Source organism: Meles meles, unplaced genomic scaffold (assembly GCF_922984935.1).
Source record: "Meles meles unplaced genomic scaffold, mMelMel3.1 paternal haplotype, whole genome shotgun sequence".
NCBI classification, from domain to species: Eukaryota; Metazoa; Chordata; class Mammalia; order Carnivora; family Mustelidae; genus Meles; species Meles meles.
In genome coordinates this window covers 585,221-609,197 of record NW_025721582.1, presented here as the reverse complement: position 1 = coordinate 609,197, position 23,977 = coordinate 585,221, and the positions used below count along the sequence as shown (strand labels likewise).

General features: G+C 39.3%; 1 pseudogene; it reads left to right on the top strand.

The window, feature by feature from the left end:
• Window positions 1–21,463: 21,463 nt before the first annotated feature.
• LOC123936506 lies at window positions 21,464–22,510 on the top strand (annotated as a pseudogene).
• Window positions 22,511–23,977: the final 1,467 nt, after the last annotated feature.

Sequence of the window (23,977 nt, the reverse complement as noted above, 5' to 3'; positions counted from 1 at the left end):
ATTTCCGTTAAGATCAGGAACATGGCAGGGATGTCCATTATCACCACTGCTATTCAGCATAGTACTAGAAGTCCTAGCCTCAGAAATCAGACAACAAAAAGAAATTAAAAGCATCCAAATCAGCAAAGAAGAAGCCAAACTATCACTCTTCACAGATGATATGATACTATATGTGGAAAACCCAAAAGACTTCACTCCAAAACTACTAGAACTTGTACAGGAATTCATTAAACTGTAGGGATATAAAATCAATGCACAGAAATCAGTTGCATTTCTGTACACCAACAACAAGACAGAAGAAAGAGAAATTAAGGAGTCAATCCCATTTACAATTGCACACAAAACTATAAGATATCTAGGAATAAACCTAACCAAAGAGGCTAAGAATCTATACACAGAAAATTACAAAGTTTCATGAAAGTAATTGTGGAAGACTCAAAGAAATGGAAAAATGTTCCATGCTCCTCGATTGGAATTTTTGAAATATTGTGAAATATTGTGAAAATTTCTATGCTACCTAAAGCAATCTACACATTTAATGCAATCCCTATCAAAATATCATCCATTTTTTTCAAAGAAATGGAACAAATAATCCTCAAATTTATATAGAACCAGAAAAGACCTCGACTAGCCAAAGGAATATTAAAATAGAAAGCCAACGTTGGTGGCATCACAATTCCGAACTTCAAGCTCTATTACAAAGCTGTCATCATCAAGACAGCATGGTACTGGCTCAAAAACAGACACATAGATCAATGAAACCTAATAGAGAGCCCAGAAATAGAACCTCAACTCTATGGTCAACTAATCTTCGACAAAGCAGGAAAGAATGTCCAATGGAAAAAAGACAGCCTCTTCAATAAATGGTCCTGGGAAAATTGGACAGCCACATGCAGAAAAATGAAATTGGACCAATCCTTACACCACACAAGAAAATAGACTCAAAATTGATGAAGGACCTTAATGTGAGAAAAGTATCCATCAAAATCCTTGAGGAGAACACAGGTAGCAACCTCTTCAACCTCAGCTCCTGCAACATCTTCTTAGGAATATCACCAAAGGCAAGGGAAGAAAGGGCAAAATGAACTATTGGGATTTCATCAAAATCAAAAGCTTTTGCATGGCAAAGGAAACAGTTAACAAAACCAAAAGACAACTGACAGAATGGGAGAAAATATTTGCAAACGACATATCAGATAAAGGGCTAGTCTCCAAAATCTATAAGGAACTTAGCAAACTCAACACCCAAAGAACAAACAATCCAATCAAGAAATGGGCAGAGGACACGAACAGGTATTTCTGCAAAGAAAACATCCAGATGGCCAACAGACACATGAAAAAGTGCTCCACATCAATTTGCATCAGGAAAATACAAATCAAAACCACAATGAGATACCACCTCACACCAGTCAGAATGGCTAAAATTAACAAGTCAGGAAATGACTGATGCTGGCGAGGATGCGGAGAAAGGAGAACCTCCTGCACTGTTCGTGGGAATGCAAGCTGGTGCAACCACTCTGGAAAACAGCATGGAGGTTCCTCAAAATGTTGAAAATAGAACTAGCCTATGACCCAGCAATTGCACTACTGGGTATTTACCCTAAAGATGCAAACGTAGTGATCCAAAGGGGCACGTGCACCCGAATGTTTATAGCAGCAGTGTCTACAATAGCCAAACTATGGAAAGAACCTAGATGTCCATCAACAGATGAATGGGTAAAGAAGAAGTGGTATATATACACAATGGAATACTATGCAGCCATCAAAAGAAATGAAATCTTGCCATTTGCGATGACGTAGATGGAACTAGAGGGTATCGTGCTTAGGGAAATAAGTCAATCAGAGAAAGACAACTATCATATGATCTCCCTGATATGAGGAAGTGGAGATGCAACATGGGTGTTTGGGTGGGTAGGAGAATAAATGAAACATATGGGATTGGGAGGGAGACAAACCATATGTGGCTCTTAATCTCACAAAACAAACGGACGGTTGGTAGGGGGAGGGGGATTGGGAGAGGCTGAGTGGGATTATGGACATTGGGGAGGTATGTTCTATGGTGAGTGCTGTGAAGTGTGTAAAGCTGGGGATTCACAGGCCTGTACACCTGGGGATAAAAATACATTATATGTTTATAAAAAATAAAAAAATAGTAAATAATTTTTTAAAAATGCCTTTTATCTGAATATTGTTTTCCTTAATATTTTTAATAAGTCTCCATTCATTTTGTCCTGTAATCACCCTAGAAAAACTCTATTAGCTTCTGATTTTATTTTTTCCTTCTTTTGTAACACTTTTTATGGCCATTTTTTCCCTAAGGAGTTTATTATAAAGCAGGCCATGACAAAACATTTTTTAAATGATCTTACTTTTTTTTCTCCTAAAGATTGTTATTATTATTATTTTAAAAATCAAAGATGTTATTTATTTATTTGATAGAGAGAGACACAGCGAGAGAGGAAAGAAGCAGGGAGAGTAGGAGAGGGAGAAGGAGGCTTCCTGCTGATCAGGGAGCCCAATGTTGGGTTTGATCCCAGGATCCTCAGATCATGAACTGAGCTGAAGTCAGACGCCTAATGACTGAGCCACCCTGATGCCCCTAATATTATTTTTTAAAGATTTATTTATTTATTTGAGAGACAGAGAGTGCGCAAATGCCATATATGGTAAGGGAGAGGGAAAGAATCTCATACACTCTATCAATATAATAAAAACTCATGCACTGAAACTTTTCAAACAACAGATAATTTTTACTATTATACTATACAAAGCTACTCCAGTCTATTTTATGGGATTTTCTATAAAGACAACAAGAAAAACAACAATTAAATGTGTCTGGTTTAGGAACTGAATGTTGACTTTCTTTTTTTTTTTTTCAATTTTGAATCCATTGTAGTTAACAGTGTTATATTAGTTTCAGGTGTATAACATAATGATTCAACAGGTCTATGTTACTCAATGTTCATCAAATAGGTGTAGACTTCTGTTTTCTAACTGATTTGGTCCACAATGAGAATTTATCAAAATAACAACAGGCTATCAGAGTGAAATGGCAGGTTATATTTGTATATCTGTCATCATCACATTGATCAAGTGGTTATTGTCTATGTGCCTGTTTTGTGTACAGTATTTTACCATTATCATAAGCTTAATAGAGCAGACTTAACTAATAGATCGAGTTTGTTGTTTATCAGCTTCCCCTTCTCACACTCTGCAGTGTTCAGGCTAGCTTTAATGATTTCTCACAGTGCACAAGTACATTTTAAATATCACACTGAGAGTTTTCCTCCAAAAGAGTTCTATGTGGGAATGTACAAAGAAGAGTCTGTAATTAAATAGTTAATGGGCTTTTCATCAGTGAATGCCAATGAACCTGATATGCATACTAAATAAATTCTCCTTTGATTAGCAAGCCTGCATGCATCTATAAATTTCACTCCAATTTTTCCCTCCCTCACATGGATATAAGTCTAACTAACTGAACTGGAGAGAACAGATTGGTGGAGGAAACCTGGTTGGACCTGTTTTGGGGATATGTCTAAACATCTGGGCTCAAATGACCGTAATTTTATTTTTTCAAAGGTCAATAGTCATGAAATTAATCATATTATTTACATATTTATGAATACTTACAATGGACTAATTACTCTTTTGTAATCTTAAAATACTTAGAAAATGGAAAAATTTCTAGGAAAATTAATCCATTTCTTTTTTTTTAATTTTTTAATTAACATATAATGTATTATTAGCCCCAGGGGTACAGGTCTGTGAATCGCCAGGTTTACACACTGAACAGCACTCACCATAGCACATACCCTCCCCAATGTCCATAACCCCAAGACCCTCTCCCTACCTCCCTCCTCCAGCAACTCTCAGTTGTTTTCTGAGATTAAGAGCCTCTTACGGTTTGTCACCCTCCAGATCCTATCTTGTTTAATTTATTCTTTACCTACCTCCAGCCTCCCACATTGCATCTCCACTTCCAAAATTTAGAAAGAACTTATAATCAATTTATTTTATTATGAGAAATGTTTGGGTTCCTATCAAGAATGTGAAGGGTCTGAGATTTTCTTCTACTTTCATGCCAGCTGTTTAGCCTGCAACAGTTTTATGGCTGATTCTGGCAGGAAGCATGATATTCCTGGATCAGAGACAAAGACTTTATTACTCACAGTAGAGCAAGGGTCATCAACTTTATTATCCCTCCAAGTGCTTCCGGAATGACATGGATAGGCCCACCCAGTATACAAAACTGGTTTGTATCACAGCTGCTGAATCTTGAATTTAGGAAATCTAAATATTTTATAATGGATACTAAGCAAATATGTTTGAATTTTGTTAGGGAGATAGGTATCATCTTGATTATACTGGACAGTAAACATACCTGTCCTCTGTTCTCATGGGAGACATTAACTGTCTTCCCAAGCTACTTACTATAGGGCAGTTAGTAATTCTGCCTCATTCTGTACAGAAATGAAAGAGATCCATAGAGATATAGCTCTTATTACATGTCCTATGCACTAGAGTCTGTGGTAGCTTATGATAAATGATGATGAGGACTGAGAAAGGTCTTGATGAGCTTGTGCAATATTTCTGACCCAGGTGAAATAAAGGGAACATATGGAAAACAACATCAGTAGGGATAAACATGCCTGTTTTACCAACAGCTAGTGTAACTAATACAAGAATTTCTTTAACCCCAGGTTAAACTAATATGTTCCAACTTACATCAAGTGTAAGAATGTTGGGACGCCTGGGTGGCTCAGTGGGTTAAAGCCTCTGCCTTCGGCTCAGGTCATGATCTCAGGGTCCTGGGATCCATCCCCGCACAGGCTCTCTGCTCAGTGAGCAGCCTGCTTCCCTTCCTCTCTCTCTCTGCCTGTCTCTCTGCCTACTTGTGATCTCTGTCAAATAAATAAAATCTTTAAAAAAAGTGTAAGAATATTACTAATCTTTGACTGTATATATGAATATATATTTCTATCTCACTGCTCATTCAACATGTATATCATTATATATACCAAATAATTAAGTTTGATTTTGGAATTGTTTTCTGTGTTTTCAAACAATTTTTATAGCCGTTAAATGTAACATATATTGTACCAACAATGCACAGGGCTCAGTCAGGTAAAGACAATTTGCTTAGCTATTATCAAGAGCAGTATTTGCAACTATATAACAACTGCCTCTTATATTTGTCTTCCCAGCATTTGCAAGACCCTATCAGTTTTAAAAGGTGTCCTGACTTTAGAGATGTTAAAATGTAAACAATAACAACTACAACAACAACAACAATAACAGGCCCAAAAAACTCAGTCTTGAAAGTGGTGAAATATGATACCTCCATAAGGTCTGCTAGAAGTATGCTTCAGAGTATTAACTCTTGAGTAATATTTTTTACAGAATACCCCGCTTATTTACCTATAAAGGCTCCTGATCTCTTGCTGCCCCTCTAACCAGAGAAATACATCTGGGACTTTTGATTGCATGCATATCCCAATACACTTTCATATTTTCCCAAACGTGATAGTTTGCTTAGTAAATGCTCCTTAGTATATAAGTTTGAACTTTTTTTTAAAATTTTTTATTTGTTTATTTACAGCATAACAGTGTTCATTGTTTTGGCATCACACCCAGTGCTCCATGCAGTACGTGCCCTCCCTATTACCCACCACCTGGTTCCTATATAAGTTTGAACTTTTAACTTTGTGTTTGGTAGATTGCTCTTGTGTTAGAAAACTTATGTACATGCAATGAATAAGTGATCACAGATTTTTAAAATTGAGAGTGGTCTGTTCTTCATTTTTTTAAATTGAAATATATTTCAAGAGAATATGGCTTCAAAATCATTAAACTACTCAAAGCATTTCCCAGTTATTTACTATTTACTTGAATCATGTTGTTGAATATTCTGTACCAAAAAGTTTGATCAGTTGTTTTGTTTTGTTCTTAGTACCTTGGTTTAGAATACACTGACTCTATGTAGAGGACAGGAATTTAATTTGAATAAGTTTTCTGACTGCTTCTAGCTCACCAAGTCATAATTACTATTTTGACAGTTATGTTTCATAGACATTTATTTATTTATTTATTTATTTATTTTTAAAATATTTTTATTTATTTATTTGACAGAGAGAGATCACAAGTAGATAGAGAGGCAGGCAGAGAGAGAGAGGGAAGCAGGCTCTCTGCAGAGCAGAGAGCCCGATACGGGACTCAATCCCAGGACCCTGAGATCATGACCTGAGCCGAAGGCAGTGGCTTAACCCACTGAGCCACCCAGGCGCCCCTATAGGCATTTATTTTAATTGCATATGTTAGCAAACCATTTAGTCATGACAGTCTCTGCCATTGGTGTGTTGCTGAATTATGCTTACAGAAACTGTCAGAAATTCAGCATGTAAAGAACAGTAATTAACCTGAGTCATCAACTAGCTTTTGTGAATACAGATGTCCTAGAATACACGGCAGTTTTTTTCTTTTTTAATTGAGTAAAATCTCACTAATCCTGAGTGTCTTTGCTTATCCCCTATTTCTTTTTTTTTTTAAGATTTTATTTATTTATTTATTTGACAGACAGAAATTACAAGTAGGCAGAGAGGCAGGCAGAGAGAGAGAGGAGGAAGCAGTCTCCCTGCTGTGCAGAGAGCCAGATGCGGGGCTCGGTCCCCGGACCCTGGGATCATGACCTGAGCTGAAGGCAGAGGCTTTAACCCACTGAGCCACCCAGACGCCCCAGCTTATCCCCTATTTCTAACCCAACACTGAGTCTTCTGATTTCCTTCCTAAATATGATTTGAACATGTCCTCTCTTATCTACACCATCATTATTACCCTTGTATGTCTTAACTTTAGCTCTCATTTAGGTTCTGCTAATAGCCTGCTGCCTCCCCCACACTCATGCTTAACCCTTGCAATTCATTTCCCAATTTGTAAATAGAGGACTGTTTATAAATGCAAGTCAAATCACACCTGCTTGCTTCAAAAGATTCAGGGGCTACTCCATAGGAAAAGACTAACATCCTTGAGAGAGGCCAGGGCCGTGCACATTTGATCTCACTACCCTGAGTCTCACCATATGCCCTTGACTATGCCCACAGGCCACACTTCTTGACAGTAGACAAGTCTGCTGCTTCCTCCAAAAGGCATGTGTTTCTTCTACTAGAGTATTCTTTAGGCTCTCATTAGCTTGGCCAGCTCCCCCAATTTGCATATCAAGCCACTGAAAACATTGCCTTCTCTGACCACCCAAACCAGATTCAGTCTTCTCTATGTGTTCCCAAAGAAACTTGAACTTGTCCTATATAATTCTCATCACAAAGTGTGAATGTATATTTGTGTGCTTATTTTCATAAGGTATCTTTGCTGGAGCATAGTGAACTTTGTAGGGAATCTGTATTTACCAGAGTATTCTCAGCCATCGGCACAGCAATTATCAGATAAAAAGTGTGCAATACTTACTTGTAGGGAGAAAAAAAGAATAATTCTACTAAAATGGAATGAGTGATAGTTCAATCTAGGCTAAAGTGAAGTTGACTTTTTTTTTTAAAGATTTTTATTTATTTATTTATTTATTTATTTATTTGACAGAGAGAGATGGAGATACATCACAATTAGGGTGAGAGGCAAGCAGAGGGAGAGGGGGAAGCAGGATCCCCACCAAGTAGAGAGCCCAACGCAGGACTCAATCTCATTACTCTAAGATCAGTACCTGAGCTGAAGGCAAAGTCTTAACCCACTAAGCCACCCAAGTGCCCCTTGAAGATGACTTTAAAAAAAAAAAGTTGGGCATGAAAAATAGCATGATCAATACATTGGTCCTTTTAAATGGCCTTTGAGAAATTTAACAATATGTAGTTTGGGAATGCTCTTAATTAAAAAAAAATGTATCTTATAATTTGTGAGTCAGACACCTTATATATTTAGTTGAGCACGGCTAATTCCTGGCTGTGTGAATTTGAGCAATTAATTACCTTCCTGAATCTGCTTCATGCTCTACATATTTCTTTGTTTTGTTGTAAAGAGACAGCCCTGAGGAGTCAGGGTGTGTGAATGATAAAGCAATGTTTATTAGGTTGAACTATTTAAGTATGCCAAGCAGATTCCCTGGCAGCCATTGATTTGATTTTAACTACATCTTTTAAAATAATTTCTAAACTGCCTTTAAGATATTCCATACTTCATATCTTCACTAATTAAAATCGGCTATCTTTAAAATAGTTTAAATTTTAATGTACATTAGTATATCATATGCATTTGTTTCATTAACCAATATTTGTATTGAGGACAATGCATTCAATTCAGTTCTTATTTTTATTTTATTTTTTTTTTCATTTTATTTATTTTTTCAGTGTAACAGTATTCATTCTTTTTGCACAACACCCAGTGCTCCATGCAAAACGTGCCCTCCCCATTACCCACCACCTGTTCCCCCAACCTCCCACCCCTGACCCTTCAAAACCCTCAGGTTGCCCCAACCTCCCACCCCTGACCCTTCAAAACCCTCAGGTTGTTTTTCAGAGTACATAGTCTCTTATGGTTCGCCTCCCCTCCCCAATGTCCATAGCCCGCTCCCCCTCTCCCAATCCCACCTCCCCCCAGAAACCCCCAGTTTGTTTTGTGAGATGAAGAGTCATTTATGGTTTGTCTCCCTCCCAATCCCATCTTGTTTCATTTACTCATCTCCTATCCACCTACCCCCCCAGGTTGCTTCTCCATGTCCTCATATCAGGGAGATCATATGATAGTTGTCTTTCTCCGATTGACTTATTTCACTAAGCATGATACGCTCTAGTTCCATCCACGTCGTCGCAAATGGCATGATTTCATTTCTTTTGATGGCTGCATAGTATTCCATTGCGTATATATACCACATCTTCTTTATCCATTCATCTGTTGATGGACATCTAGGTTCTTTCCATAGTCTGGCTATTGTAGACATTGCTGCTATAAACATTCTGGTACACGTGCCCCTTCGGATCACTATGTTTGTATCTTTAGGGTAAATACCCAGTAGTGCAATTGCTGGGTCATAGGGTAGTTCTATTTTCAACATTTTGAGGAACCTCCATGCTGTTTTCCAGAGTGGTTGCACCAGCTTGCATTCCCACCAACAGTGGAGGAGGGTTCCCCTTTCTCCACATCCTCGCCAGCATCTGTCATTTCCTGACTTGTTAATTTTAGCCATTCTGACAGGTGTGAGGTGATATCTCATTGTGGTTTTGATTTCTATTTCCCTGATGCCGAGTGACGTGGAGCACTTTTTCATGTGTCTGTTGGCCATCTGGATGTCTTCTTTGCAGAAATGTCTGTTCATGTCCTCTGCCCATTTCTTGATTGGATTGTTTGTTCTTTGGGTGTTGAGTTTGCTAAGTTCCTTATAGATTTTGGATACTAGCCCTTTATCTGATATGTCGTTTGCAAATATCTTCTCCCATTCTGTCAGTTGTCTTTTGGTTTTGTTAACTGTTTCCTTTGCTGTGCAAAAGCTTTTGATCTTGATGAAATCCCAATAGTTCATTTTTGCCCTTGCTTCCCTTGCCTTTGCCGTTGTTCCTAGGAAGATGTTGCTACGGCTGAGGTCGAAGAGGTTGCTGCCTGCATTCTCCTCAAGGATTTGGATGGATTCCTTTCTCACATTGAGGTCCTTCATCCATTTGGAGTCTATTTTCGTGTGTGGTGTAAGGAAGTGGTCCAATTTCATTTTTCTTCATGTGGCTGTCCAATTTTCCCAGCACCATTTATTGAAGAGGCTGTCTTTTTTCCATTGGACATTCTTTCCTGCTTTGTCGAAGATGAGTTGACCATAGAGTTGAGGGTCTATTTCTGGGCTCTCTATTCTGTTCCATTATCTATGTGTCTGTTTTTGTGCCAGTACCATGCTGTCTTGATGACGACAGCTTTGTAATAGAGCTTGAAGTCCGGAATTGTGATGCCACCAACTTTGGCTTTGTTCTTCAATATTCCTTTGGCTATTCGAGGTCTTTTCTGGTTCCATATAAATTTTAGGATTATTTGTTCCATTTCTTTGAAAAAATGGATGGTATTTTGATAGGGATTGCATTAAATGTGTAGATTGCTTTAGGTAGCATAGACATTTTCACAATATTTATTCTTCCAATCCAGGAGCATGGAACATTTTTCCATTTTTTTGTGTCTTCCTCAATTTCTTTCATGTGTACTTTATAATTTTCTGTGTATAGATTCTTAGTCTCTTTGGTTAGGTTTATTCCTAGGTATCTTATAGTTGTGGGTACAATTGTAAATGGGATTGACTCCTTAATTTCTCTTTCTTCAGTCTTGTTGTTGGTGTACAGAAATGCAACTGATTTCTGTGCATTGATTTTATATCCTGACACTTTACTGAATTCCTGTACAAGTTCTAGCAGTTTTGGAATGGAGTCTTTTGGGTTTTCCACATATAGTATCATATCATCTGCGAAGAGTGATAGTTTGACTCCTTCTTTACCAATTTGGATGCCTTTAATTTCTTTTTGTTGTCTGATTGCTGAGGCTAGGACTTCTAGTAATATGTTGAAAAGCAGTGGTGATAATGGAAATCCCTGCTGTGTTCCTGACCTTAACGGAAAAGCTTTCAGTTTTTCTCCATTGAGAATGATATTTGCGGTGGGTTTTTCATAGATGGCTTTGATAATATTGAGGTATGTGCCCTCTATCCCCACACTTTGAAGAGTTTTGATCAGGAAGGGATGCTGTACTTTGTCAAATTCTTTTTCAGCATCTATGGAGAGTATCATATGGTTCTTGTTCTTTCTTTTATTAATGTGTTCTATCACACTGATTGATTTGCGGATGTTGAACCAACCCTGCAGCCCTGGAATAAATCCCACTTGATCGTGGTGAATAATCCTTTTAATGTACTGTTGAATCCGATTGGCTAGTATTTTGGCGAGAATTTTTGCGTCTGTGTTCATCAAGGATATTGGTCTGTAGTTCTCTTTTTTGGTGGGATCCTTGTCTGGTTTGGGGATCAAGGTGATGCTGGCCTCATAAAATGAGTTTGGAAGTTTTCCTTCCGTTTCTATTTTTTGGAACAGTTTCAAGAGAATAGGAATTAGTTCTTCTTTAAATGTTTGGTAGAATTCCCCTGGGAAGCCGTCTGGCCCTGGGCTTTTGTTTGTTTGGAGATTTTGGATGACTGTTTCAATCTCCTTACTGGTTATGGGCCTGTTCAGGTTTTCTATTTCTTCCTGGTTCAGTTGTGGTAGTTTATATGTCTCTAGGAATGCATCCATTTCTTCCAGATTGTCCAATTTGTTGGCGTAGAGTTGCTCATAGTATGTTCTTATAATTGTCTGTATTTCTTTGGTGTTAGTTGTGATCTCTCCTCTTTCATTCATGATTTTATTGATTTGGGTCCTTTCTCTTTTCTTTTTGATGAGTCTGGCCAGGGGTTTATCAATCTTATTGATTCTTTCAAAGAACCATCTCCTAGTTTCATTGATTTTTTCTATTGTTTTTTTGGTTTCTATTTCATTGATTTCTGCTCTGATCTTTATGATTTCTCTTCTCCTGATGGGTTTAGGGTTTCTTTCTTGTTCTTTCTCCAGCTCCTTTACGTGTAGGGTTAGGTTGTGTACTTGAGACCTTTCTTGTTTCTTGAGAAAGGCTTGTACCGCTATGTATTTTCCTCTCAGGACTGCCTTTGCTCTGTCCCACAGATTTTGAACTGTTGTGTTTTCATTATCATTTGTTTCCATGAATTTTTTCAATTCTTCTTTAATTTCCTGGTTGACCCATTCATTCTTGAGAAGGATGCTGTTTAGTCTCCATGGATTTGGGTTCTTTCCAGCTTTCCTCTTGTGATTGAGTTCTAGCTTCAGAGCATTGTGGTCTGAAAATATGCAGGGAATGATCCTAATCTTTTGATACCGGTTGAGACCTGATTTGTGACCCAGGATGTGATCTATTCTGGAGAAGGTTCCGTGTGCACTAGAGAAGAATGTGTATTCTGTTGCTTTGGGATGAAATGTTCTGAATATATCTGTGATGTCCATCTGGTCCGGTGTGTCATTTAAGGCCTTTATTTCCTTGTTGATCTTTTGCTTGGATGATCTGTCCATTTCAGTGAGGGGAGTGTTCAAGTCCCCTACTATTATTGTATTATTATTGATGTGTTTCTTTGATTTTGTTATTAATTGGTTGATATAGTTGGCTGCTCCCACGTTAGGGGCATAGATATTTAAAATAGTTAGATCTTCTTGTTGGACAGACCCTTTGAGTAGGATATAGTGTCCTTCCTCATCTCTTATTATAGTCTTTGGCTTAAAATCTAATTGATCTGCTATAAGGATTGCCACCCCAGCTTTCTTCTGATGCCCATTAGCATGGTAAATTGTTTTCTACCCCCTCACTTTAAATCTGGAGGTGTCTTCGCGTCTAAAATGAGTTTCTTGTAGGCAACATACTGATGGGTTATGTTTTTTTATCCATTCTGATACCCTGGGTCTTCTGATTGGGGCATTTAGCCCATTAACATTCAGGGTAACTATTGAGAGATATGAATTTAGTGCCATTATTAGCCTGTAAGGTGACTGTTACTGTATATTGTCTCTGTACCTTTCTGATCTACTACTTTTAGGCTCTCTCTTTGCTTAGAGGACCCCTTTCAATATTTCCTGTAGAGCTGGTTTGGTGTTTGCAAATTCTTTCAGTTTTTGTTTGTCCTGGAAGCTTTTGATCTCTCCTTCTATTGTCAATGATAGCCTAGATGGATAGAGTATTCTTGGCTGCATGTTTTTCTCGTTGAGTGCTCTGAATATATCATGCCAGCTCTTTCTGGCCTGCCAGGTCTCTGTGGATAAGTCTGCCGCCAATCTAATATTTTTACCATTGTATGTTACAGACTTCTTTTCTCGGGCTGCTTTCAGGATTTTCTCTTTGTCACTAAGACTTGTAAATTTTACTATTAGGTGACGGGGTGTGGACCTATTCTTGTTGACTTTGAGGGGGGTTCTCTGCATCTCCTGGATTTTTTTTTATTTTTTTTTTAATCTTTTTTTTTTTTAAAGATTTTATTTATTTATTTGACAGATAGAGATCACAAGTAGGGAGAGACGCAGGCATAGAGAGAGAGAGGAGGAAGCAGGCTCCCCGCCAAGCAGAGAGCCCGATGCGGGGCTCGATCCCAGGACGCTGGGATCATGACCTGAGCGAAAGGCAGAGGCTTAACCCATTGAGCCACCCAGGCGCCCCTGCATCTCCTGGATTTTGATGCTTGTTCCCTTTGCCATATTAGGGAAATTCTCTCCAATGATTCTCTCCAATAGACCTTCTGCTCCCCTCTCTGTTTCTTCTTCTTCTGGAATCCCAATTATTCTAATGTTGTTTCGTCTTATGGTGTCACTTATCTCTCGAATTCTCCCCTCATGGTCCAGTAGCTGTTTGTCCCTCTTTTGCTCGGCTTCCTTATTCTCTGTCATTTGGTCTTCTATATCATTAATTCTTTCTTCTGCCTCATTGATCCTAGCAGTGAGAGCCTCCATTTTTTTTCCATTTTATTTATTTTTTCAGAGTAACAGTATTCATTCTTTTTGCACAACACCCAGTGCTCCATGCAAAACGTGCCCTCCCCATTACCCACCACCTGTTCCCCCAACCTCCCACCCCTGACCCTTCAAAACCCTCAGGTTCTTTTTCAGAGTCCATAGTCTCTTATGGTTCGCCTCCCCTCCCCAATGTCCATAGCCCACTCCCCCTCTCCCAATCCCACCTCCCCCCAGCAACCCCCAGTTTGTTTTTTGAGATTAAGAGTCATTTATGGTTTGTCTCCCTCCCAATCCCATCTTGTTTCATTTATTCTTCTCCTATCCCCCTACCCCCCCATGTTGCTTCTCCATGTCCTCATATCAGGGAGATCATATGATAGTTGTCTTTCTCCGATTGACTTATTTCACTAAGCATGATACGCTCTAGTTCCATCCACGTCGTCGCAAATGGCAAGATTTCATTTCTTTTGATGGCTGCATAGTATTCCATTGTGTATATATACCACATCTTCTTGATCCATTCATCTGTTGATGGACATCTAGGTTCTTTCCATAGTTTTTGATTGCACCTCATTAATAGCTTTTTTGATTTCAACTTGGTTAGATTTTAGTTCTTTAATTTCTCCAGAAAGGGCTTTAATATCTCCAGAGAGGATTTCTCTAATATCTTCCATGCCTTTTTCGAGCCCCGCTAGAATGTTCAGAATCGTCATTCTGAACTCTTGATCTGACATATTACCCATGTCTGTGTTGATTAGGTCCCTAGCCTTCGGTACTGTCTCTTGTTCTTTTGTTTGTGGTGATTTTTTCCGCCTTGTCATTTTGTCCAGATAAGAGGATATGAAGGAGCAAATAAACTACTAAAAGGGTGGCAAAGACCCCGGAAAAATGCGCTGTAACCAAATCAGAAGAGACCCCAAATTGTGGGGGGGAGAAAGGGGATAAAAACAGCTTCTGAAAAAAAAGAAAAAAAAAGAAAGAAAAAAATTTAAAAAATAAAACAAATAAAAAAATATAAAAAAGAAAAAAATATATATATATATTTAGATGAACTAGTCAAAAAATGTTAAAAAACAAAAGGGTAAAAGTTTTAAAAAATTTAGCAGAAGAAGAAAAAAGAAAAAAGAAAAAAAATTGAAAAAAGAAAAAACAAATTGAAAAAAGAAAAAAAAAATTGAAGTAGCCGCAAGACTACAGAATCATGGGGAGAAAGCCATGAGTTCCGTGCTTTGCTTTCTCCTCCTCTGGAATTGCTCTGCTGTCTTAGGAATTGAATCTGCTTTCTCCTTGATAGATGAACTTCATCCTGGCTGGACATTTTGTTGATCTTCTGGGGGAGGGCCTGTTGTAGTGACTCTCAAGTGTCTTTGCCCGAGGCGGGATTGCACCGCCCTTACCAGCGGCCGGACTAAGTAATCGGTTCGGGTTCGCTTTTGGGAGCTTCTGTTCCCTGAACGCTTTCCGTAGAGTTCCGGAGGACGGGAATGAAAATGGCGGCCTCCCAGTCTCCGGCCCGGAGGAGCCGAGAGCCTGGGGCCCCACTCCTCAGTGCGCCCCCAGAGGACAGCACCCAATCACTCCCGTATCCCCAGCCTCTAGCCGCGCTCCGAGCTCACCCAGCCCGCGACAAGTTCAAGGTTACCCCGAGCTGAGAGTTTAGTCCTCGGCTCTGTCTCTCCAGCCAGCTTCTCCGTTCTAATACCTGCGAGCTCTCTGACACTCTGACACCCCCGATCCTTCTGTGACCCTGCGGGGCCTGGGGCCACGCTGGCCCCGCGTGGGCTTCACCCGGTTTAGCCCCTGGAGCAATGTCCGTCAGTGGAACAGAGTTTTAAAAGTCCTGATTTTGTGCTCCGTTCCTCCGCCGCTTGCCGGGAGCTGGCCCCTCCCCCCGCGGTCTATCTTCCCGTCGTTTTAGATTCACTTCTCCGCCAGTCCTACCTTTCAGAAAGTGGTTGAATTTCTGTTTCTAGAGTTGCTGTTCTTCTTCTCTTCGCTCTCCCGTTGGATTTGTAGGTGTTTGCAATGTTTAAGTAAGCTATCGAGCTGATCTCCTGCTACCTGATGTAGTCTCAGGCTGCTACTTCTCCGCCATCTTGACTCCTCCCCCTGTCAAATGCTTTTTCAGCATCTATGGAGAGTATCATATGGTTCTTGTTCTTTCTTTTATTAATGTGTTCTATCACATTGATGGATTTGCGGATGTTGAACCAACCTTGCAGCCCTGGAATAAATCCCACTTGATCGTGGTGAATAATCCTTTTAATGTTCTGTTGAATCTTATTGGCTAGTATTTTGGCGAGAATTTTTGCATCTGTGTTCATCAAGGATATTGGTCTGTAGTTCTCTTTTTTGGTGGGATCCTTGTCTGGTTTTGGGATCAAGGTGATGCTGGCCTCATAAAATAAGTTTGGAAGTTTTCCTTCCATTTCTATTTTTTGGAAAAGTTTCAGGAGAATAGGAATTAGTTCTTCTTTAAATGTTTGGTAGAATTCCCCTGGGAAGCCGTCTGGCCCTGGGCTTTTGTTTGTTTGGAGATTTTGGATGACTGTTTCAATCTCCTTACTGGTGATGGGCCTGTTCAGGTTTTCTATTTCTTCCTGGTTCAGTTGTGGTAGTTTATATGTCTCTAGGAATGCATCCATTTCTTCCAGATTGTCCAATTTGTTGGCGTAGAGTTGCTCATAGTATGTTCTTATAATTGTCTGTATTTCTTTGGTGTTAGTTGTGATCTCTCCTCTTTCATTCATGATTTTATTGATTTGGGTCCTTTCTCTTTTCTTTTTGATGAGTCTGGCCAGGGGTTTATCAATCTTATTGATTCTTTCAAAGAACCAGCTCCTAGTTTCATTGATTTGTTCTATTGTTTTTTTTTGGTTTCTATTTCATTGATTTCTGCTCTGATCTTTATGATTTCTCTTCTCCTGCTGGGTTTAGGGTTTCTTTCTTGTTCTTTCTCCAGCTCCTTTACGTGTAGGGTTAGGTTGTGTACTTGAGACCTTTCTTGTTTCTTGAGAAAGGCTTGTACTGCTATATATTTTCCTCTCAGGACTGCCTTTGCTGTGTCCCACAGATTTTGAACTGTTGTGTTTTCATTATCATTTGTTTCCATGAATTTTTTCAATTCTTCTTTAATTTCCTGGTTAACCCATTCATTCTTTAGAAGGATGCTGTTTAGTCTCCATGGATTTGGGTTCTTTCCAGCTTTTCTCTTGTGATTGAGTTCTAGCTTCAGAGCATTGTGGTCTGAAAATATGCAGGGAATGATCCTAATCTTTTGATACCGGTTGAGACCTGATTTGTGACCCAGGATGTGATCTATTCTGGAGAAGGTTCCGTGTGCACTAGAGAGAATGGTTATTCTGTTGCTTTGGGATGAAATGTTCTGAATATATCTGTGATGTCCATCTGGTCCAGTGTGTCATTTAAGGCCTTTATTTCCTTGTTGATCTTTTGCTTGGATGATCTGTCCATTTCAGTGAGGGGAGTGTTCAAGTCCCCTACTATTATTGTATTATTATTGATGTGTTTCTTTGATTTTGTTATTAATTGGTTGATATGGTTGGCTGCTCCCACGTTAGGGGCATAGATATTTAAAATAGTTAGATCTTCTTGTTGGACAGACCCTTTGAGTAGGATATAGTGTCCTTCCTCATCTCTTATTATAGTCTTTGGCTTAAAATCTAATTGATCTGCTATAAGGATTGCCACCCCAGCTTTCTTCTGATGCCCATTAGCATGGTAAATTGTTTTCTACCCCCTCACTTTAAATCTGGAGGTGTCTTCGCGTCTAAAATGAGTTTCTTGTAGGCAACATACTGATGGGTTATGTTTTTTTATCCATTCTGATACCCTGGGTCTTCTGATTGGGGCATTTAGCCCATTAACATTCAGGGTAACTATTGAGAGATATGAATTTAGTGCCATTATTAGCCTGTAAGGTGACTGTTACTGTATATTGTCTCTGTACCTTTCTGATCTACTACTTTTAGGCTCTCTCTTTGCTTAGAGGACCCCTTTCAATATTTCCTGTAGAGCTGGTTTGGTGTTTGCAAATTCTTTCAGTTTTTGTTTGTCCTGGAAGCTTTTGATCTCTCCTTCTATTTTCAATGATAGCCTAGCTGGATAGAGTATTCTTGGCTGCATGTTTTTCTTGTTGAGTGCTCTGAATATATCATGCCAGCTCTTTCTGGCCTGCCAGGTCTCTGTGGATAAGTCTGCCGCCAATCTAATATTTTGACCATTGTATGTTACAGACTTCTTTTCTCGGGCTGCTTTCAGGATTTTCTCTTTGTCACTAAGACTTGTAAATTTTACTATTAGGTGACGGGGTGTGGACCTATTCTTGTTGACTTTGAGGGGTGTTCTCTGCGTCTCCTGGATTTTGATGCTTGTTCCCTTTGCCATATTAGGGAAATTCTCTCCAATGATTCTCTCCAATAGACCTTCTGCTCCCCTCTCTGTTTCTTCTTCTTCTGGAATCCCAATTATTCTAATGTTGTTTCGTCTTATGGTGTCACTTATCTCTCGAATTCTCCCCTCATGGTCCAGTAGCTGTTTGTCCCTCTTTTGCTCGGCTTCCTTATTCTCTGTCATTTGGTCTTCTATATCATTAATTCTTTCTTCTGCCTCATTGATCCTAGCAGTGAGAGCCTCCATTTTTGATTGCACCTCATTAATAGCTTTTTTGATTTCAACTTGGTTAGATTTTAGTTCTTTAATTTCTCCAGAAAGGGCTTTAATATCTCCAGAGAGGGTTTCTCTAATATCTTCCATGCCTTTTTCGAGCCCGGCTAGAATGTTCAGAATCGTCATTCTGAACTCTTGATCTGACATATTACCCATGTCTGTGTTGATTAGGTCCCTAGCCTTCGGTACTGTCTCTTGTTCTTTTGTTTGTGGTGATTTTTTCCGCCTTGTCATTTTGTCCAGATAAGAGGATATGAAGGAACAAATAAACTACTAAAAGGGTGGCAAAGACCCCGGAAAAATGCGCTGTAACCAAATCAGAAGAGACCCCAAATTGTGGGGGGGAGAAAGGGGATAAAAACAGCTTCTGAAAAAAAAGAAAAAAAAAGAAAGAAAAAAATTTAAAAAATAAAACAAATAAAAAAATATAAAAAAGAAAAAATATATATATATATTTAGATGAACTAGTCAAAAAATGTTAAAAAACAAAAGGGTAAAAGTTTTAAAAAATTTAGCAGAAGAAGAAAAAAGAAAAAAGAAAAAAAATTGAAAAAAGAAAAAACAAATTGAAAAAAGAAAAAAAAAATTGAAGTAGCCGCAAGACTAAAGAATCATGGGGAGAAAGCCATGAGTTCCGTGCTTTGCTTTCTCCTCCTCTGGAATTGCTCTGCTGTCTTAGGAATTGAATCTGCTTTCTCTTTGATAGATGAACTTCATCCTGGCTGGATATTTTGTTGATCTTCTGGGGGAGGGGCCTGTTGTAGTGACTCTCAAGTGTCTTTGCCCCAAGCGGGATTGCACCGCCCTTACCGGCGGCCAGACTAAGTAATCGGCTCGGGTTCGCTTTTGGGAGCTTCTGTTCCCTGAACGCTTTCTGTAGAGTTCCAGAGGACGGGAATGAAAATGGCGGCCTCCCAGTCTCCGGCCCGGAGGAGCGGAGAGCCTGGGGCCCCACTCCTCAGTGCGCCCCCAGAGGACAGCACCCAATCACTCCCGTATCCCCAGCCTCTAGCCGCGCTCCGAGCTCACCCAGCCCGCGACCAGTTCAAGGTAACCCCGAGCTGAGAGTTCAGTCCTCGGCTCTGTCTCTGCAGCCGGCTTCTCCGTTCTAATACCTGCGAGCTCTCCGACACTCTGACACCCCCGATCCTTCTGTGACCCTGCGGGGCCTGGGGCCACGCTGGCCCCGCGTGGGCTTCACCCCGGTTTAGCCCCTGGAGCAATGTCCCTCAGTGGAACAGAGTTTTAAAAGTCCTGATTTTGTGCTCCGTTCTTCCGCCGCTTGCCGGGAGCCGGCCCCTCCCCCCGCGCTCTATCTTCCTGTCGTTTTAGATTCACTTCTCCGCCAGTCCTACCTTTCAGAAAGTGGTTGATTTTCTGTTTCTAGAGTTGCTGTTCTTCTTCTCTTCGCTCTCCCATTGGATTTGTAGGTGTTTGCAATGTTTAGATAAGCTATCGAGCTGATCTCCTGCTACCTGATGTAGTCTCAGGCTGCTACTTCTCCGCCATCTTGACTCCTCCCCAAGTCATCTTGGCTTTTATTCCATTAACTTTCCCTTCAAATTTTACCAATATCATCACATTCTTAAAATTCTTGCAGTCCGCCTTCTTTCTACCCATCTCATCTGCATCATGTTTATTTTCCTTCTCTCTTAAAAATTTTTGTTTCCCAGATTTAAAATAAATGATAGCATAATTTCTCTATCATTTGAGTGCTTATATTTCTCTTTCAACTCATTAGTCCATAACCCTAATGTTCTTTGATTTTCATGTTTCTGATAATTGGAAGTGATGTGATGGTTGTTCACTCTACTCTTGGAACAGTAACCTTAATGATGATAATGATGATTATGACATGCCTGAATACAGGTCTAAGTGCTTCAAGTGATTTTCCCCATTATTTCCTATGTCTCTGAACAGAATTCTACAACATAGCTAGTATTGATTTTTATATGAATAACTGGAGTCAATAAATGTTAAGAAATGAATCCTAAGTCTGTTAGCTAATAATTAACACTATAACCATTGAATCTTAATAAGGATGCTATTCTGTATTAACTAAAGACATATATGGATATTAATTTCACACCATCGAATAATTTTTGCAAGTTTTTTTGAAATTTATGTATAAATGTGAAACTATTACCTCATTCCTGTAATAAATATGTAACTGATCACTTCTGTTGTCTTTTTGTTTAAAATATCATTCTTCAATGACTAATGGATGGAAAAGGAAGACTGTGGTTAATACATGTATTTAAATACTATTTTGAGATAAAATTAAGAAAGTATTTGTATATGCAAAAAGTTAGGCACAGAAATAGAACTACCCTATGATCCAGAAATTGCACTGCAAGGTAATAAATCTTAGAATGCATAAACACTAAATAAAAGGGATACATGCACCCTGATGTTTATAACCACATTATGAACAGTCAATTTATGGAAACTATTTGTGTTTCCACAAGGGTCCATTGGCTTATAAATGGATAAAGAAGATGTGAGATACATATATGTATATGTAAAATAAGGAAACCTTGTTATTTTCTTTTTTTAATATTTTATTTACTTTTTTGACACAGAGTGAGAGAGACAGCAAGAGACAGAACGCAAGCAGGGGAATGGGAGAAGGAGGAACACACTCCCCATGGAGCAGGGAGCCCAATATGGGTCTTGACCCCAGGACCCTGGGATCATGACCTAAGCTGAAGGCAGACATTTAAGGATTGAGCCACCCAGATGCCCCCCAAAATCTTGTTATTTTCAAATATGTGAAAGGATGTAGAGTGTACTATGCTAAATGAAAAAAGAAAACAGTCAGAGAAAGACAAATACCATATGACTTCACTCATACATGCAGTTAAGAATCTAAACAAATCAGCAAATGGAGAAAAAAGTGAGTGAGAGAGAGAGAGAGAGAGAGAGAGAGAGAGACAAGCCACAAAACAATCTTTTAACTACAGAGAGCAAACTGAGGGTTACCAGAGGAGAGGTGATGGGTATTAAGCAGGCACATGTTCTTATGAGCACTACATGTTATATGGATGTGTTGAATCACTTTATTGTACATCTGAGACTAGTATTACAGTGTTTGTTTGCTAAATGAAATTTTAACAAAATTTTAAAATATACATGCCCCCATATGTTTATTGCAGCATAGTTTACAATAGCCAAGCTGTGTACACAGCCCAAATATTCATTAATAAATTGTAAAAATGCAGTATATGCACATCATGGAATATTCTTATCCATAAAATTTGAATGTGATGTTGGCTCTCTGCTCCTCTTCATTTATCAAACAGCCACTTCTTCTCATGAAGTGTCAGCCATGTCCCTGAGACACAATGGTGAAGGTCAGAGTGAACAGATTTGGCTGTATTTGGCACCTGATCACCAGATTTGCTTTTAATTATGGCAAAGTGGATATTGTTGCCATCAGTGACCCTTTCATTGACCTCAACTACATGGTCTACATGTTCCAGTATGATTCTACCCATGGCAAATTCCACGGCACTGTCAAGGCTGAGAACAGGAAACTTGTCTTCAATGGAAAGTCCAACACCATCTTCCAGAAGTGAGATCCCACCAGCATTAAATAGGATGATGCTGGTGATGAATATGTTGTGGAGGTCACTGGGCTCTTCACCACCATGGAGAATTCTGGGGTTAACTTGAAGGGCAGGGCCAAGAGGGTCATCATCTCTTCTGATGCCCACATGTTCATGATGGGTGTGAACCATAAGTATGACAACTCACTCAAGATTGTCAGTAATGTCTCCTGCACCACCAACCACTTGTATCCTCTGACCAAGAACATCTATAACAAATTTGGCATCGTGGAGGAACTCATGACCACCATCCATGTCATCACTGCCACCTACAAGAACATGAATGACCCCTCTGGGAAGCTGTGGAATGATGGCTGAGGGGCTGCCCAGAACATCATCCCTGCTTCCACTGACATGGCCAAGGCTGTAGATAAGTTCATTCCTGAGCAGAATGGGAAGCTCACTGGCATGGCCCAAAATGTCCTTCTTGGATCTGACCTGCTACCTAGACAAAGCTGTCAAATATGATGGCATCAAGAAGGTCGTGAAGCAGACATTAGAGGGCCCCCTCAAGGGAATCCTCGGGTACACTGAAGACCACGTTGTTTCCTATGACTTTCATAGTGACACCCACTCTTCCACCTTTGATGCCAGGGCTGGCTTTGCTCTCAATGATCACACTGTCAAGCCCATTTCCTGGTATGACAATAAATTGACTACAACTGGGTGGTAGACTTTATGTTCCATGTGTCCTCCAAGGAATAAGAGCCCCTGGACTACTAGCCCCAGTGCGAGCAAGAGGAAAAGAGAGGCTCTCAACTTCAGGGGAGTCCCTTCCCTAACTTAACCCCCGAAGACAGAGAATCTCCCAACCTTCACCATTTCCACCCCAAACCCCCTGAAGAAGGGAAAGGGTTTGGGGAGCCCTAACATGTAGTGTACCATCAATAAATTATACTGTACTGAGGCAAAAAAAAATATGATCTTGTCATTTGTTCAACATTGGTGAACCTAGAGTGTATGATGCTAAGTGAAATAAATTAAAGACAAATACGATATGAATTCACATATACATGCAATCCAAAAAAATCAATTAAATAACCAAACAAAAAGCAGAATCAGACCTTTATATATGAGAGCAAACTGATGGTTTCCAGAGAGGAGACTGGTGGGGGGATGGTAAAAATTGGTGAAGAGGATTAGGAGATACAGGTTTCCTGCTAAAGAATAAATGAATCATGTGGGCAAATGCACAAAATAGAGCCTGTAATCAGTGGTATCATAATCATGGTCTATGCTGATAGATGATAGCTACATTTGTGGAGAGCAATGCATAATGTATAGACATTTCAAATATTGGTCCACAAAGATACAAGATGAACTTTACTAATGTTGCTTCTGTGCTAGAGGTCAGGTAATAGTAGTAACTTCTTCTGATAGTGTGTCTTTCTTGTTGAAGAAAATAGATGAAGAAATAGAAATTGCAAAAAGGGATGCATATTCTTTTTTTTTTAAAGATTTTATTTATTTATTTGACAGAGATCTCAAGTAGTCAGAGAGGAAGGCAGATAGAGAGGAAGAAGCAGGCTCCCTGGTTAGCAGAGAGCCTGATGTGGGGCTTGATCCCAGGACCCTGAGATCATGACCTGAGCTGAAGGCAGAGGCTTAAACCCACTGAGCCACCCAGGTGCCCCAGGATGCATATTCTTTTGATCAGAAAATGATTATTAAAAAGACTATACTATAATTACAAAAATATGTAAACTTTAGTAAAGGAATATTTTGGAACTGTTTTCTTGTTACCTCATAGTAAAAATAGATACTTTTCTAATTTTCTAATAATTCTAAACTAAAACATTTTAATAAAACTCTAATTAAGATTTTATTAGCAGCTCCTTGTGATCTTAATATTGTTTATAAACAGCATCTGAATTTGAATATTAGATTGTCAAGTGAATAATCACAGTTAAAAAATCACCTTTGGGACGCCTGGGTGGCTCAGCTGGTTAAGCAGCTGCTTTCGGCTCAGGTCATGATCCCAGTGTCCCGGGATCAAGTCCCACATCAGGTTCCTCACTCGGCAGTGAGCCTGTTTCTCGCTCTGCCCCTGCCTGCCACTCTGTCTGCCTATGCTTACTCGCTCTCTCTCTCTTTCTCTCTCTGACAAATAAATAAATAAAATTTTTTAAAAAATAAATAAAATAAAAAGTAAAATAAAAAAATCACCTTTAA